The following is a 17,248-nucleotide window of genomic DNA, read 5'->3' on the forward strand; positions in this document are numbered from 1 at the left end:
AGTAATTAAGCAAAATGTGCTCGCAACATAACGAAACCTGTTTGCACTCGGCGCACTCGGCGGACGGGCAAACAGGTTTTTGAGTGAAATGGAACGGTGCGAATTGAAACCAACACGAAAACCAACCAGACTGGTTGGCTAGCAGCTCGGTTTGATTGCAACTGGTTGCATTCGCTTCGGTTGGAACCGCAACACTTCGGTTGCCCACTGAGTGACAAACATTCGGTGAGTGCATCAAAATCCAACAGACCGCTTGAGTGAAACGACGCGCTGCGTTTCGAGTCAGTTGATTTTAGGCGCTCGTACGACAAAATTCGGCGCGGCCGCTCGTTTTGTTCTTTCGCCTTTCGTTCGTCTTTCGCACATGACGAGAAATTCGCAAAATTCGCCAAACAAAAAATTAAATAAAAATATAAATTAAAAACGTCAAAAAAAAAAAAAAAACGCCAAAACCAAAATTGATCGGAAATTAACAAAAATAAATAATTTAAAATATAATCATTTTATGTTGTGTGTTGTGCCTAAATGTGCCTCTCGCTCTAGCTGCCTCTAGTAACAAATTGCATTTACAGTTTACAGTTAAAAGTAAATTACACACACACTCATAGATTTAGAATTGATAAAGTGCCAAAGTTAAGATTTGTGCAACAAATTGTTGCACTTCTACATCAGTGCAAATTGATAATACACAACAAAGTGCAAAAAATAATTCAATAAAATTAGTAAATAAATTCATATTGTATAAAAATTCTCTTGGCTAAGAAAGTTGTGCATAAAACAAAAAGTTCGCTCAGCACGCAGTGACGCCTGCGCAGCTGCAAATTCTAATTGGATATTTTTTGCAAGCCGGAAACGGAACCGACTGCACGCCATTTGTAAAAAAACTCGCGCAAATTGAGGCTGCAACAAGGTAAAATGCCGTAAATTGAATGAAAACTTTGCGTTTACAAGATTTCTGCATAAATATTTCGACTGTAATTAGCCGCAAAAAGCTGCCAAAAATAATGTCACTCAAAACCAGCCAAAAGCAACAACAACAACAGCAACAACAACAGCTTTGAGCGACACTTTGACATTATTTGCAGTTGGGCTTTGTTTTGTTTTGTTTGGTTTTGTTTTGCTTTGCTTATCTAGTCATGTATCTGTTGTAGCCTGGTTTTATAATATCCATGATTAAATTTGACAGTTGACAACTTTTCTCGTTGTCTGCTGCCATTTGAGTGTTTGTGTGTGTGTGTGCGTGTGTTTGTGTTAATGTTTATGTTTCTGTGCATTTGTATAAATTGACAATTCAACTGGCGTTTTACATGCCGCACAACACACACAAACATACGCACATCAAATTATCGACATTGACCCAATGTGCGTGTGTGTGTGTGTGAACGCTTTACAAGCTACTTAATGTTGGCATAATAATATAATATGTACAAAAGCCGCAGCGGAAACAAAATGACAACACATTACGCCCATTTTACAAGGGCGTGACTTTATAGCTTGGCCTTTCTTTGTTTTTGTTTTTTTTTTAATTTTATTTTTTGTGCGAACTTTAAAATAGTTGAAAAGTCATAGAAAGTCGAGGTTCTATAACTATTTCTATTTGCTACTTTTTTGAGTTTCTTTAAAAAGAGCTAAGAAAGTCAACAGTTAAACAAAACTTGAACTCAACATTTTTAGTTATATGTTGCTTAGCTTCTTTTTGAATTTTTTTTTTGGTGTGTTTCCACTTTGGGTTTAAATAACATGTTTAAGTACCATTGCATAAAGTTGTTCAGTTGGAAATTTATAAAAACTGCATATTCAAATAGATATGCAGGTATTTGTTATTGTCTTAACATATTATATTGATATATATGCAATGCAATTGATATAATGTCATAGAAATATTGATCAAAAAATATCATCTTGTACTTTCTTTTTTAAATTAAGGCTAAATAAATTGGTAATTTTTGATTGTTGTCTTTTCAAAACATGCCCATTTTCCCATAGAAATTTTATATATTTTGTAGTCTGCGTATAGTTGGTAGATTTAATTTTTAATTAATGACTGTGAACACTTGCATTTTAAATTGCTTTAAATCCAAATATAATTTAAATTTGCAAAAAAAATTTAATTTTCCCATTAACGCATGCATTTCATTTTTCTATTAAATATAATAAAAACATTTCAAATTTAATTACTATGAAAGGCCATTTTCTAACATTGTTGATTGAAGGTAATTAATACAATAAAAAAAGTGAATTTTAATAACAAAGCAATTCGGATTTCTTAAAGTTCCTAAATCCGCGTTATACTAACTTGGTATCTTTCTGGTTGTTGTCGGCGAAACTTTTCGCACAGTTCACAGCTAACCAACCAACCCAGCATTCTATTTCGTCTTTAGTATAATCGCATCATAATAATAGTGTCATGATATGAGCTTGACCGCATATCACATGCATATTAATTAGATATGGTTTTGGCCTTGTTACAGTTCGGCAGAACACATTACAGCCAAACGGCCAATAATAACTGGCAATCAGCATGACTGAGCCACAGAGCTAGAGAGAGATAGTGTAATGTGGTAATGGACACGTGCCAATTAGCATTAAGCCAAATGTTGCACAAAGTTAACCCAAGAACTATATAAAATTGACTTTTAGCCAGCTGCAAGAACATTAAGTATACGCAACGTGCCCGACCAAAAGTTTCAATTAGTTGGCAAAACTCGAGTCACTTAACAGCTAGTCAATAGCAATAGCAACGAGAACTTGCCACGTTAATACGAATACAAGCAAATATATGTAAATATATATAAAAGAGCCAGGTCAGCAGCAAATAGATAACAAATGCCAATAGAAATCTCTAATTAAAAGCTTGACAATAGTTGCAGCCAGACACAGCAGCAGCAGCAATAGTAGCAGCAACAGTCTCTGTTGCAGCAACCACTAAGCACCCCAATGAGCCAGACATCAAGATCTCTGGCAAAACAAAGGTGTCTGGCTGCAAGAGTGTGTCTGAGTATGTGTGTTCTGTGTGTGATTGTCTCTCTAACTGGCAAGCCGGAGTTGAAGTACCTAACAAGGCGACAACGATATGGCTGCTTATCAAAGCCCACCCTTGCCCCCGCTTTGTCTCATTTCATTAGACTAAGGGGGATAAAAAAGAAGGGTGTCTCAAGTTCAAGTGCAGCTTGTGAAGGCTTCCTTCCGTTGCACTGGCCCCGTCTAGACGTGGCAGACACTGTCCCAGACTAAACAGAGTTCAAGACGTCACAAGAAGTGGGAATCAACTTTGTCGCAAAAGCAAAGAGAAAGAAATGTTGGCAATTGCCGTTTGCCGGCCGATTTGAATAAACATTAGACAGCGGACCCCGAGAAGGAGACGACGACAGTCTGTGTGACAGAGCCAGTAAAGAGACGGCAAAGAGTGAGAATTATAATGGCGTTGTGTTCATAAATTAACTGAACTCAGGCACCAAAGCAGCACAAGAAACAGCCGACCCAAACGCGGTTTTATCATCTAAATAAATAAGAATGTGTATGTATATATATATAGATAGATCTACATATGTGTAAACTATGGCCACAGTCTATGGACAGAAACATCAACGGGGTTCGTTTATAAAGCGGCTAATTTGAATTAAACGAGTCCAATAGCAGACGCGGCCCGTGCCCCCTGCTCAACTTTGTGGCAGCTTAAGAACTTAACGCTAGCTGCAAAAAAATACAAAAAGATAGAAGTAGAAACAGAAGAAGAGGCAATAACATAGCTGGCTCTATGATTGGGCCCCGTCTGCTCATATGCCGCGTACGTGTTGCAAATAACATTTTGTGAATAATCTAAATCTAAAAATTTGTCAGACGGAAGTCGCAAGCGGCTAACAAAACAGCAAAATGTTCGTGCGCTTTGGGCTTGGGCATACAGAAGAGCTCAGAGCCATGCTCTAAAGGGCGAATCGGTAGAGATTGCTTTTTTTTACATTATTTCTGGTATAGCATTTTCTTATCTAGCTAGCTGGCGCAGCTGGCCTCGTGCTGCTTTTTATGTAATGTTTAATATGTTGCACTTGCTGCCAAAAAAATAAACAATTAGCAAAAGTTTTTGCGGAAAAGCAAAGTTGTGCCAAAAGAAAAGTTCTGTCTATTAGTATGTTGATTTGAGCACGTTTTAGCTGTGCCCAAACTAAGATACAATTGCTTTCGCCTTGTGTCATATGCGACTTTTATCTTGTTTGCTTTCCCACAGTCTTTGCAGCTAATCACAGAGTATGCAAATTGCTTGTATAGACCTTGCGGAATGTATTCTAGGTTTGGGACAAAGTGTGAAACGCATCAAAGAACAATTGATATAGCCTGATTCAGTTACTACGTAAACAGTCTCTCAATTATAAGGCTGGAATCATAGAACTTCCCATATGAGCCTCCTTACAGGCAGTAGCTGAGAATCGAAGTACTATATCATATAGTTTTCTATAGGGAGAAAAATCTGATAATTTGCTTTTGAATGAAAAACTTGTATGTTTCTCAGGTAATCTTTCTTAACCAAAGTCAACCATAAGCTGTAAACATACCAGGGCATTTAATCTTCGGCGTGTCGCTCTTTTTTTTTTTTGTATCTTATCTAAACTGGGAACAATGCGACACATGTGAGTATTATAAAAACTTTACATATATATGTAATTTAGTTATGGCCCAGGCATCAGACCATAGCCAAAGCTTTACAGGCTTCAGCAAGAGTAAGAGGGAGTCGGAGATAGAAGGAGAGACGCCAACTCCAACGACTTTAATATCGGCTGATGATGAGCTCTAATTTTGAAATTATACCAAATTATTGCCGGCTGTAGAAATAAAAGAACTGAAGAACTTTGGAGCTAGCGAGCTGGAGCTCAAGTGGTTGTCAGTTGGGTGTTCAGCTTCAGCTTCAGCTTCAGCTTCGGCTTCGTTTTCGGTTTCGGTTTCAGTTGCGTTGTCTTAACTTCAAATTGTCGCTGCCTGTTGTTGCTCTCGTTGTTGTTGCCGCTTGCCATATAACAAGTTAATTTTCATGTAAATTTCTGTTTTGGGCCCGGCTGGCTGGCAGCCTTTAAAGCCAACAACAACAAGAGCAACCGGTTAACATAATCACTTAATTTGCTGATTGTGTGCGTGGCTCGTTTTCGGATCGTAATCGTGGGCGCCCGTATGGGAAATGGAAATGGGCAACAGTGAAAAATATTTGAATCTAAATCGGCATATAAAACGTCTCAGTTCCCAAAAGTGTCAATATTATTAAGTGATGATGTTCAATATGTTCTCAAGTCTGATAAACGAGCTGTCGCTCGATAAAAAGCAACACAAAAAAATAACAACAATTGATGACAACAAAAGAGCTGCAAACGAAACTTGAGCCAATAGACTAAAAGACGCAGAAACAATAAAAAAAAAATATGAAGTAAGCCAGAATGCGGCACTCTCTAAGCCCAGTTGATAAATTGTGTGTGTGTGTGTTTATATTTATGTAGCTACCAGAAAATAATTTACCAAAAACTAAAAACCAGCAGCAGCCGCTGCCGCAGCCGCAGCAAGGGCAAAAAATGTGTAGAATAAATAACAAACTTGCTAAAAACAAAGAATACAAAATAACAGCAAGAAAAAAAAAAACAACAGTAAAAAATTGGCAAACAAACACACACAAAACAAGCGCAACAAAAAAGTCATTCAACAAAGCAACAAATCAACAATAAAAACAAAATATTAAAACAAATGCTGAGTTATTAGCACGCCAAACGCTGGCAGCGACGCTGACGTCGGCGTGGGCAGCGCCCGTTGCGGCGCGTCAGTTGAGTCGGGGGCGTGCGGGCGGGCGAGCGGTCGGTCGGTCGGTGGGTCTTGCGTTTTGTTTTTGCTTGCCTTTTGTTTTTGTTTTCATTTTGTGCTGCTTATTCATGGCAGTCACAACAAAAACAAACATCCAAAATAACAACAACAACAACAACATTAAGTGAAAAGCTTGCAGAAATAGCAACACGTGAAAACCGCAACGAAAAGAAATGTGCAGCAGCAAAAATAAAAAAAATAATAAAAACCACGCAAAAAAAAAACTCTCTTGAAAATGACGAAAATAAAAACTAAAATGCCGCCCCACTCACCCAGAACATAAAGTTGCAACAGCATTGGCCCACGTTGCGTGGGTCGCTTCAGAAGTTTTGAATGGAAAGGGGAAATATTCTGATTAAACCAAAAGCTAGCGGGGTGTGGGGAATAAATTAAAACTTGTAGTCCCTGAGTTAGGTAAAGAACTCTTGGAGAACAGAAAAGTTGTTCATACAAAATCTCATCTTTCAACAGATTCTTTTTATAGACTCATCGAGACCTCTAAAATCGATAAATTAGGGCTAGATCGTGAACAATTAAGGAGCTAAATCATTATCTTAAGCGACTTCTTCGAGATAGTTGTCAGAATTTTGTAATCACTTTTATTGGAATGAGACCTTTTTGGAAACACAAATAAGATTTCATGAAAATATTGTAATACCCTTTACAAGACTATTCAATGACAATGATCGCAGACATTTTGTGCACTTTTTGCAGCCACGAAATCGATAAATATCGATTTTAATATTGTTATTTTTTTGGTATATCTGGTTAGAGACACTAAATCTGAAATGTAGGATCCCGTAAAGTTGTTGGATATGTGTTTCATTTACCCTGAATGTAATCAAATAGCTCAGAACTTCTCGAATACCCCTCGGTTTGAATGTCTGGCCGGCTGTCTGCGGCCGTGTTTGTGTAACCATGCATTTATGATGATTTTAAGCTTGCAAGCATCATCAGGCCAAGACCCAAGCAGGCCAGGCAGCCCTAGCAGCCAGGCAAAGCCAGGCAGGCCAAGCGTACGGATCCGGCGAGCATTAAAGCAGTTTTAACTATAAATAAAACCGAAAGGCAACAATAGCAGGCGGCGGCAACTAGCAGAGAGGGCCGAAGATTGGGCTTGTTGCAAGGCACAGGGAACACACATGCGAATGCATCAAATGTTGCACTGAAACTGAGGCACAGACGAAGACTGTGGCAGCCGCAGCCGCAGCCGCAGCCGAAGCAACAGCAACTGCAACAGACACGCAGCAAAAACAACGAAAAATAATAATACAAATAACTATAGATGCATAGATAGGAGCGATAGTTAGATGGACGAGGAACGAAGGTAGTGCATGGGGATGCAGCTGGGGCTGGAGCCGTTGGCAACGTCGTCATCATTATCATCTGTGTTGTTGCTGTTGTTGTGGATGTTGTTGTTGCTTGACCAATGCGAGGCCGTTGCCATAATTGTTTAGTTAGCGTCGAACAGCCAAAGCTCCCGCCCTAGCCTTGGCCCACCTGAGCAGTTGTTGCTGCTGCCGCTGCTGCTGCGACTGCTGCTGCTGCTCTTTTGTGCAGTCATGTGCAGCCAAGTCAATAAGCGGCTGGCAAACGCCAACGCCAAAGCCGAGCAACTTACTCCCTTTTCAGCCCAGGGCCAGGCTCTGGCTCTGGCTCTGGCTCTGGCTCTAGCTCAGAGCTGCGAGCTGAGCTCAGGCTAAACCTGATTATGAGTGGCCCCAACTGTTTGTAGGCTACATGTTGTGTATTCTAACACGCTGCGGATGGCGTCCACGTCGTCGAAGCCGTCGTCGTGGTCTTCGTCTTCGGATCTGGGCAAACAAAATGCGTCTTTAATGCAAACATGCAGCAGGCAGCAAGCAGCAGCTTCCTTTGAAGTTGCTTATGCTATGGGGGGAAATACTGCGAGGCTGTTGCATGTGCGTACAAAACTTTAAACAGGAATTTTAACAACTTGCTTTGTACTTTTGCTTGTTGCTCGAACAACAACGAACAACAGCCAGAGCAACAACATCCAACATACAACAGCAACAGGCACAACAACAACAACAAAAACATTAACTGATTTATAAAGAAAATTTCTATGCGTCGCTGGCAGAGCCCAAAAAGGAAATGCATGTTGAGGCCGCGAACGTAGACGGGCTGAGCCGCTCGAGCTGCTTGCGCGCCGGTTGATCCCAGGTGAGCGCGCTGCTGCTCGCGGCCTCGGCCGCCGCGTCTGCATGCCAAACAACGTGCCAACATTGACGGCGACCAGTGCTGCCAATTAGAAGATTTCATATTTTTTTGTTTTGTTTGCCACAATGCAATTCAATTAGACAGCAGCAGTGGCAAACAACACCGTAAGGTCATAGGTTGCTGTCGCTTGCGTCACAGCAAAAAACATGAGTAATAGAGCATGCAGTTTCCGTTTGGGGAACTATTAAGTTAATTAAATTATATTATTTTCGTAATGCGTTGCCAGAATTGCATGGGACAGGCAGCTACGAGTAAGCTAAGCTATTATAGCAAGCAGTAATAGCTGGCTCAAAAGTCATTCGTTTCTAAGCTAGATCGTTTCAGAAAATTCAATGGACACCAAAATTTTCTGTTAATATCTGAAGAAATGTATGCATATATATTTATTTATCTATTTTCCAGACATAAGTAGCAAGCATCCCTTGTCAAGCTTAGTTCAATATAATATAGCAAACGTATTTTTTGAAAAATATTACTTTTAAATATAACTCTTTTACTAACTGATTTTGTCAGTCATCAACTTTCCTTAATTAAACATAAAAAGAAATCATTTTGTTTTCAAGCTCACACAATATTATCCTTATATCATGATAAAATTCAATTTCAATCCTAGTTAAACCTTTTTATAGCTGTTCATAGGGTTTTATAATATTTCAATGCCTCACAGCTGACTGTTGTTATTGCTAATTAAATATTATAGCCTCATTGTCTCATGCTAAGTTTTATAGCCTGCCGCGGCATACACTCTTGTATCTCATTAGTTGCATAGCATTGAACCGCTTTACAGCCCATAATCCATCATGAGGCATCAAATTTTGTCATACTTATCAACGAGTTGAGGTCAAAGTTAAAACTGACGGCACATCAAAGGCCAGCGTCAGCTGTTGCTTGTAATATATATATAATGCGATGTATAAACGAGCTAAAGACAGCTGGGGCCAGACAGACATGCCACAATGGCAGCAGCAACATGTTGCATTATCGCGATAATTAGCATAAGCTTAAATGCTGCCTCCAGCGGTGATGCCGAATTGCCAGCTGGGCCGCAGCTGCCCCGTCGGGTGGTCAGCATATCAGTTTTTGGCTTAAAAAACAAAAATTTAATACCTTATATCTGGCCATTAAAATTGCTTCTTGCAGCAAACATTTTAATTATGGATGCAAAATACGCACGCAAGAAAATTATGTAGACGAACAACAAATAACAAGGTCAGGGCTGAAGCTTGGCTAAACTGTTGTCTTTTGGTGCTATTAAAATTGCATTACAAGCTACCAATTCGTCTGCTTCAGCTTTGAAAAGTTGTTGTTGTTGCTATGCTTGTAGGTTTGCATTTTTGACAGCTGTTCCACATTTTGTAGCATCTACATCAAAGTCACGTCGCGAATGTTACACATTTCAGATAATTGTTGATGTTGAGAGCCGAGTGTCTCGCCAAAAAGTGTTTGCTCAATAGTTTTTGCCATTGAGTTGTTAAGCTATCGAATGTAAAGAGTCGTCTCAAGTGATGACACATCAAGGTGCGTTACTGAATTGTGCTTAAAAAAACTGATCATCTTCTTTTACCTGGCAAGTGAAGGTAGCGCATATTTGAAATGAAGTAGCCAGCATGTGCAAAGATATGACAGCTAAGAGGGTTGAGAGCCTGATCGGAAGCATAAAAAAATAGGTCAAGAGCAAAAATAGAATCTGATTTAATTTAAATCGAGTCGAATAGATTTCACATTCGTATTGATTTCCTGAGTGTTTCGGTATTCGGAGTGATTTTATATTCAAAGTGGTAAGAAATTCGGAGTATTTTATTATTTGAAGTTGGGCGTTTTCATTACTTTCACATCCACAGTAGCTTGACATGCGGAATGGTACAATTGTCAAAATATATTGATATAGAATAGTTCAACTTTCAAGCCCCTGTGATCGATATTCGGAGTGTTAAGATAGCATTAGCTTTAGTTTCAATGCAATAAGCACTGTCATTAGCAAAGCAAGCGGCGCTTATATAACAGGCAGCTTTTGTTTACCCACTCGTTACATTCACAATTATCTTAGGAGCTGTCACATTCGTGCTTAACTACAACAGTACCAACAATAAATAATAAACAATAAACATACCAATAAATGACATCAGTTTTAGGTCTTAAAAATAAATGAAAAGAACCAACAACAACGACTGCAACCGCTTGACAGGCGACAGCAGCAGTAAAAAAAGCAAAATAATAAAAACAATCAAAAGCAAAAAGGCCAATCGCAGTGCAGTTCGTGGCTGGGCCACTGCCCATTGCCCATTGATCGTAGAGCCCCCAGAGCCCCAGAGCCTCAAAGCCGTTGTCCAAGACACCTGTGCGCTCCAATCTGTGAGCGAAACGTGTTCGCACGCCAGCGACGGCGTCGTCGGCGTGACGCCAACAATAGGCAGACAACATGACCTTTCTATATGGGCGCACACACACACACAAATATATTTATATATAATAAATACCTGTACATATCAAACTTTGTTGAGGCTATGAACACGACCCCCAAAGTTACACACACCCACCCAAAAGACTCCACACGAACTGCGCGCATTCGTCAGGCAATGCAGTAGGAAACTATAGGCTGGGTGCGGTTTGAAGGGAGGGGAGGCGTACGTACGCTTCTGAGGACAGAGCCCCATTGCCATGCTCATCAAATTCTCGCATGTTGCCTGTCAAACCGCAGTGACAAACACACGCATAACCGGGCGATGTTGTTGTTGTGGCATCTGCAGCTGCGCCCTGGACAGCCCCGCGCCACTGCCCGTCTGCCTGGCTGCCACATTGGCTGCAATTCCTTTGAAAAATTCCACCAGTTGCAGTTGCAACGTTGGCGCAGCTCTTGTTTGTTTTTGCGGGCCTAGCCATAATGTTTTTATGATGACCCACGGCTCAGCAGCCGCCACAGCTGCCCCCCTTTTGCCATCCCGCTCTCTCATGACACTGCTCCTTAATCCGTTCTGTGCCGCAAGTTGTCTTTATTTTTACTTACTTGCTACTTGCCGCAATTAGCTGCACTGTCCCACAACTTTAGCTATTCTTGGCGCTGCAATGACTTATGTTGCAGCTTCCCAGAGACCCCGCCAGACACATTGGCATGGCGTAAAATTTAATTGAAAAAAGAAAAATATGAAAAAAAAAGCATTTTATTCAGCGAACGCGAAAAAATGCAATGAAATTTGAGCATCGATTGTGGGTCAGCGTCAGCTCATACCCATCGACAGCTGCCCCCAAAAAACAGGCTCTGATGGCCACTTAGCCAAGAAGCCACAGCCGCAGCAGCTGCAGCCGCTTCACCAGGTAGTTCAGCTAAGCCGGAGCGCAATCCATTTCAATTGCCACGACGCGTTTAAGATTACGCAACCGATTAGCCAGGCAGCTGGAAAATGCCGCACGCGTCTGCTGCTGTGCCCCAAGAGGCAGAGCAGCCTCCATGCGCCATGCCGCAAACTTGTTTATTAGATGCTTCTCAGAAAAATAGGAGCAATCAGCAGCACGTGCGCAAAAAAAAAAAAACAATAAAAAATAGGCTCTCATAGCCATGTCGCCAATGGTCACTGCTGTTCTTGACTTTGCCAAAAATCCACCAAAAATAAAAAAAAAAATAACGCTGAGCAAGCGAATCATAAAATAATTAAAAATCAATGTTACAAAAATTTGTCATTGCCAACGTTGAAACGCGGCCAACAAAATTTCATTGCCTTTTGCGATTTTCAAAGACTCAGCAAGAAAATATGCGCCTCAAAAATTGTTGCACCAATCACTAAAACAAAACTTGTAATTTATTAATCAGTGCACAAGACGAGAAATGCATCTGACAAAAGTAAAGAGAGAGTGCGACAGGGGGGAGAGGCCTAGCAGGTGAGAGGGAGAGCTAGATAACTTTAGATTCGAGGCGTGGGTGGCAGCTGTTGCAATCAACTCGAGATGCAGACGCAGCGCAAACAAAATGCAAAAGCTAACAAGTAAGAAAATTAAACTTCAGCAGACTACACAATAAAATACCCTACACATTAGGGAATGCAAACACAATTGAAATTAAAGCGAGGCACAAAAAAAATAATGATAAAAATATGAATGCAAAATCAAAAATCATAAAAGGGCAATTTTTAACTATGTATACACACATGTATATACGTGTTATGATTGTATTTCTTTATAGAAAGTATTGAATGAATTGGCTATGAACTCGATTGAACATAACATAACATAACGCCCTTGCATTGGGAAATTAACATTTTATCTGCCATATACTATGAATAAATCTAAAAAAAAGTGTAAAAATATAACATAATATTTAACGCCTTATTAACAAACAAACGCAGAAATAACCATTTGACAATGTTGCAATAATTTGGTATATTCAAATTCCAGACTCAACTGAAGCTCAAGTGTAAACAGCTCACAAGTTGCCGCGTGTACAAAGCTTAGCGCATCTCTGTAATCCCTTTTTGCATAGGGTATAAAAAGCTAAAACTGCAATTACACACACGCACACATGCACAAATATTTGTGGTGTTTGTGTGTGTGCTGTAGTCAAAGTTGACTCTTGACGCATTTTTAAGCGCTCCCTGGAACTGCCTCAGCTTGCGTCGCGCCGCGTCGCCTATGTGAGTAGTGTGGGAAAAGTGGGCGTGTCCAATGGGCATTAAACGGTATTTCAACTTTTGCTCAAGCTGCTTTTGTATGGCTGTTGCAGTTGCCGGTGCTGTTGCTGTTGCCGTTGATTTCATTTCAGTTTGTTGTTTTTGCTGCAATTAATTGACGAGCGACCCAAAACAGAGAAAAAAGCTTAAATAAAAGAGACGCACAGAATCTAAAAGTCAGACAAACAAACAGCCAACAGATAAACAGAGACGTCATCGCTTTTGCCCGCTAGCAATTGGATGAAGGGGGTAGGGGGCTGGGCGGGCTGTTGCGTTTGGGGCATGGTGCTGTTTGGGGTCGACGTCATCATGTGAACTTGTCTGGACTGCCGAGCGTATCCATATCCTGTGCGCTTGTCATTAATGGGGGCCCCCCTAATCAACTCAACTCAACGGAGCTCGACTCGACTCCAGCCCAGTCATGGCTGCGACGCGCTGTGTCCACACACATCTTCATCATTTACTTGGCGGCGTCGGCGGCGGCGGCCTGGCAAATTGATTCATTAGTCAAAGTGACTCTTATTTAGTAAATAAGCCAGAGCGAATGTCTGTTAGCGACTAATGGTTCCATCAAAGGATCGACATTTGCATTCCCTTATTTTTACTTCGGCCAGCTGCAGTTGCTCTGCAATCTCTCTGTGAGATTTGCGCTTAAGCGTTGCGAGTCATTTATCAAATTGCATTTGATTTGTTAATTAAATTTTCTATTTATGCTTATTAAGGCCGGCTCGAGCATGTCGTGCCCGACTCTCAAATGCTAAGCACACGCCCAGTTATGGCTAATACCATGGCAGCAACCGGTTTGCGGCCAATCTGGTTGGGAGCTTTCAGCTTAGGCTTTTTGCCTTTTGGTCTCCCACTGTTATCAACAAATGGGCCGCTTGCCGCTTAGCCGTTTGTGTCACATTCTGTGTTTATTAGCCGGTTCCATTCAGGAACGGCCATATTTATGTTAACACAAACTATTTTTATTACCTACAACTTTAATGACAAATAAATGATCATATTAGCGCGTTGCGAATCACGGTTTTGAGCTGGCAGGGTGCCGGACTCGCAGCAGCTTTTAGCCAGGGCGAAAAACTTGTTAACCCTTTTGCGGTGTCGTCACTGCCAAATAGGCAAACGCAATCTACAAAAAAAAAAAAAACAAAGCTCACACTCCCACGCAACAGACGTTCATTGGCCACTTGGCTTGGTTTTGTTGGCCAATTCCCAGGCGTTGGTTATGCTTGGCCAACAACATCAGTTAACGGCTGCACCCTACGCATTTATGGTAAAAACGCAAAATATTTGGCCATCTCTTTGCTGAGATTGCGCCGACTGGCGACTAATGACTGCATCGACAGCCAATTGGCAGCAGGAAAAAACTAATTAGCGGACCATGTTTGTGACATTGTTAGAGAAAGTCTGCAAAATGCGACACGCTATGAGGCTGCCTAGTAAATAGATATAACTATGGTTGTTATTTCCAGCGAATTATTGTCACAGCTAGCCTCTTTTTATAGGTACGACTGGGAAATAGCTCGTTTTCAGGTGATACCCAAACACATATATTACATTTTTTATAAATACGTAAATACGTGAAACTGCACTTACCCAAAAATTAAAAAATGTTTATCCAGTAGTAGGAGGGAGGAAATAATCTTGTATGTCACTAAACACTAAAAGAAAAAAGAGAAGAGGGTTAGAGTAATAACAGAATAATCAAAAAGTAAAATCATGAAAGACAGAGAAAAAAAAGGTCCAAAAGGAGAGAAAAAGCGTGCAAACATGACAGGATTAAATAAAGATAATTTATATTTATTTCGCATTGAACCGATGAGAATCACATAGAAAGGACCTAATTTGCAAATTGCGTCATAGTTAACTCTGGCCTTAACACTCTTACTTTCCACATCCGCAACCGTCTCTATCAACTTGTACCGATCGCACACTGTTCAGTATCGATATATGTAATCTATATGCATACATATATCGACAGTAACAACAACAACAACAAATTTAGTTGAGAGGCGGCACCCATCGAGTGTCACCTTTTGCGGTTCTCAGCGTCCGCTGTCAGTTGTAATTTTATACGATCAGCTTTCGATTTGGCGAAGCCTGAGGTTAAAAATTAACATGGCCAACCGGCGATAAGTAGAGATTGGTATTGGGGCACAGCCAGCAGCCCCGACTCTCAGCTCTCGGCTCAATATAATTTTGTGGTTTTGGCACCAAAAAAAAAAAAAAAATAAATAAATAAATAAAAAGCGACAACAAAAAAATGCGCTTTGAGTGCAATTGATACGCTTGGGCAGAGGACAACGAACGGACGATGTGGCCGACTCCGATTCGAATTTGGATTCGATTGTCAAAGCCAATTGCGAGGCAGCCGTATGGGCCATGTAAATGCCAAGTTGTGTGTGTGCTTTGTGTGTGTTGTGTGTATGTGTGTGTGTCCCTTGTCTTTGCAGTTGCCTGCGGCTGTTGTGCTTCTGCAGCGTGTGCCCTACTCTCTTGCGTCTTGCCGCTTTATGCGATATGATTTACACAAGTTTCCTGGCAGCGTTTTATGTACGTTTTCCTCTTTATTATTATGCAGCTGTGGTGTACGTGTGTATGAGTGTGTGTATGTGTCGTCGTTATAATATAATAATTAAACGAATTGCCAAAGTGTGTGCGCAACAGACGCGCCTCGTTCGTCAGACCCTGCAACTGCCTGGTATTATGAATTAGAGATGGGAGATATATGGAAATTACACAGGACATTCCAAATTAAAATAACCCATGGAATTCTTTTATAATAACTTGGTGAATTCTAATTAGTTTCTAGTGAAATTTTTTGCAATTGATATGTTTTTTTTGGCATATTGTAGTTATGCCTCACGCTCCCATCTCTAGCGTGAGTTGATATTCCCATCAGGCAGCAAAAAACAGGCCCAGTTTTAATATGTTCCTTCGTTCGTCTGTTGTCGAAAAAAGGGTTTAAATTTTTATATTTGCTGCTTTTATTTGTTTTTTACACTCGAGGTGTCAATTTCAACGCCCTTCTTTTGTTTGCGACTACAAGTAAACGAGTCTGTAGAATTGCATTGTATATGGCTACGAGTAGTCCTATATACGTATATATATAGTACATATTAATATGAATATTACCCTCGTTTTTAATTTCTGCCAAATTATGCAAAACACTTTGCCCTGCGATACACTTAGAAGGGTTAGGGCATACACGCATACTATATACACTGAGAAAAACGTATTATGCTAAATCTGTTATCCAGCCTCTTTTGTGGGCGTGTAACGAAAAAAATCTATAAATATTGTCGGCGTGTTGGGCTGCCACACCCACAAGCGGAGGCATATACACGCACACACACACTCACACACACACACACACTTACACACGCCTACAAATGTTTAACATAAATATTTGCAAATTTCTCGTACAACGGCGTCGAATTAAAACACATGCATATAAAGCCCTATATAAATTGCCTTTGACTTCTGGCAAAGAACCGTTGGTGAGCCAGTGGTAGGAGTGTGGCGCAACCAAGGGGCAGGCTGCTCTGTGGGGCGTTGAAAATCATCACCTCATCCTTTAGATGTGGCAGTTCTCACATGTGTGCGATGGATGCGACTCTGGGTACACTCCTCGACGTGGCATAGCCAAGTTCTTTTTTGGGGTGTGTACTTGAAATGGGTTCTGCACAACAGCTAGCAGATTCATGGGCACGGGTAGATGGGGGCTGCCCAAATGGGCGGAGGTGGATGTGGGCGTGGCAGCTGGCATATACACATGTATGTATAAATCAAATTTGCATGTGCTTGATGCAGCTGACAACTCAATAAAATGTCGCTATTTTAATTTTTGCCTTGATGTCGTCACACGCATGTGACAAGTTGCAGTTGCATGTTGCATGTTGAATGCTGATGTGTTTATTGCTATTAAGCATTACTTTTTATGAGTTTAATACCAGGAATATGCAATACAAAACATGCCATTATGGGATATAAAAGCGAATATTACGGTTAGCAGTTGTGTTGGCACATTAAAAAAACGAAATGTTTGTGCCAGCGTTTAATTAAGTATAATTATATATTTTATTTTTATGCTGTGGGGATTTTCCGGAGCTATTTAAGTAACGACATGGCTCAACGGGAACTTAGAATATGCACATGTAGACATTTAACCATATAGAACCCATGCTTATTAATTTAAACCAATTCCCACTTCAAAAAGTTCCCTAAGCGTACAATACTAAAGCTTAAAACCCAATTGTTATCAATTTAACCCTTTTTTTCAGTCAATTCTCTTAAGAGCCTACTCTTCACAGATACTACCCAAACATTTCACATACTCATATAACTACGTGTTGACAACAAAATTAATTCAAATTAGCAGGCTACAAGTTGCAAGTTCGAGATACCCGACCAAGGTTAACTGAATTTCAACAACTTTCGCTTGGCGTGTTGCGTGTTGCAAATTTACCAGCTGCTGCTGCTGCTGCTGCACAGGGCCAACAAAGGAGTGCTCA

The 17,248-nt window shown here is 40.6% G+C and overlaps 1 protein-coding gene across 2 annotated transcripts in view; it reads left to right on the forward strand.

The window, feature by feature from the left end:
• The first annotated feature begins 265 nt into the window (after positions 1–265).
• Positions 266–17,248, forward strand: part of LOC6623540 (uncharacterized) — an 86,253-nt gene continuing 69,270 nt past the window's right edge. For both annotated transcript variants that reach the window (XM_002047292.4, XM_070208059.1), the window contains exon 1: positions 266–910. The gene's annotated coding sequence lies outside the window, so the exon portion shown is untranslated. The remainder of the gene's footprint in view (positions 911–17,248) is intronic.

This window comes from Drosophila virilis, chromosome 3 (assembly GCF_030788295.1).
Source record: "Drosophila virilis strain 15010-1051.87 chromosome 3, Dvir_AGI_RSII-ME, whole genome shotgun sequence".
In the NCBI taxonomy this organism is placed as follows: Eukaryota; Metazoa; Arthropoda; class Insecta; order Diptera; family Drosophilidae; genus Drosophila; species Drosophila virilis.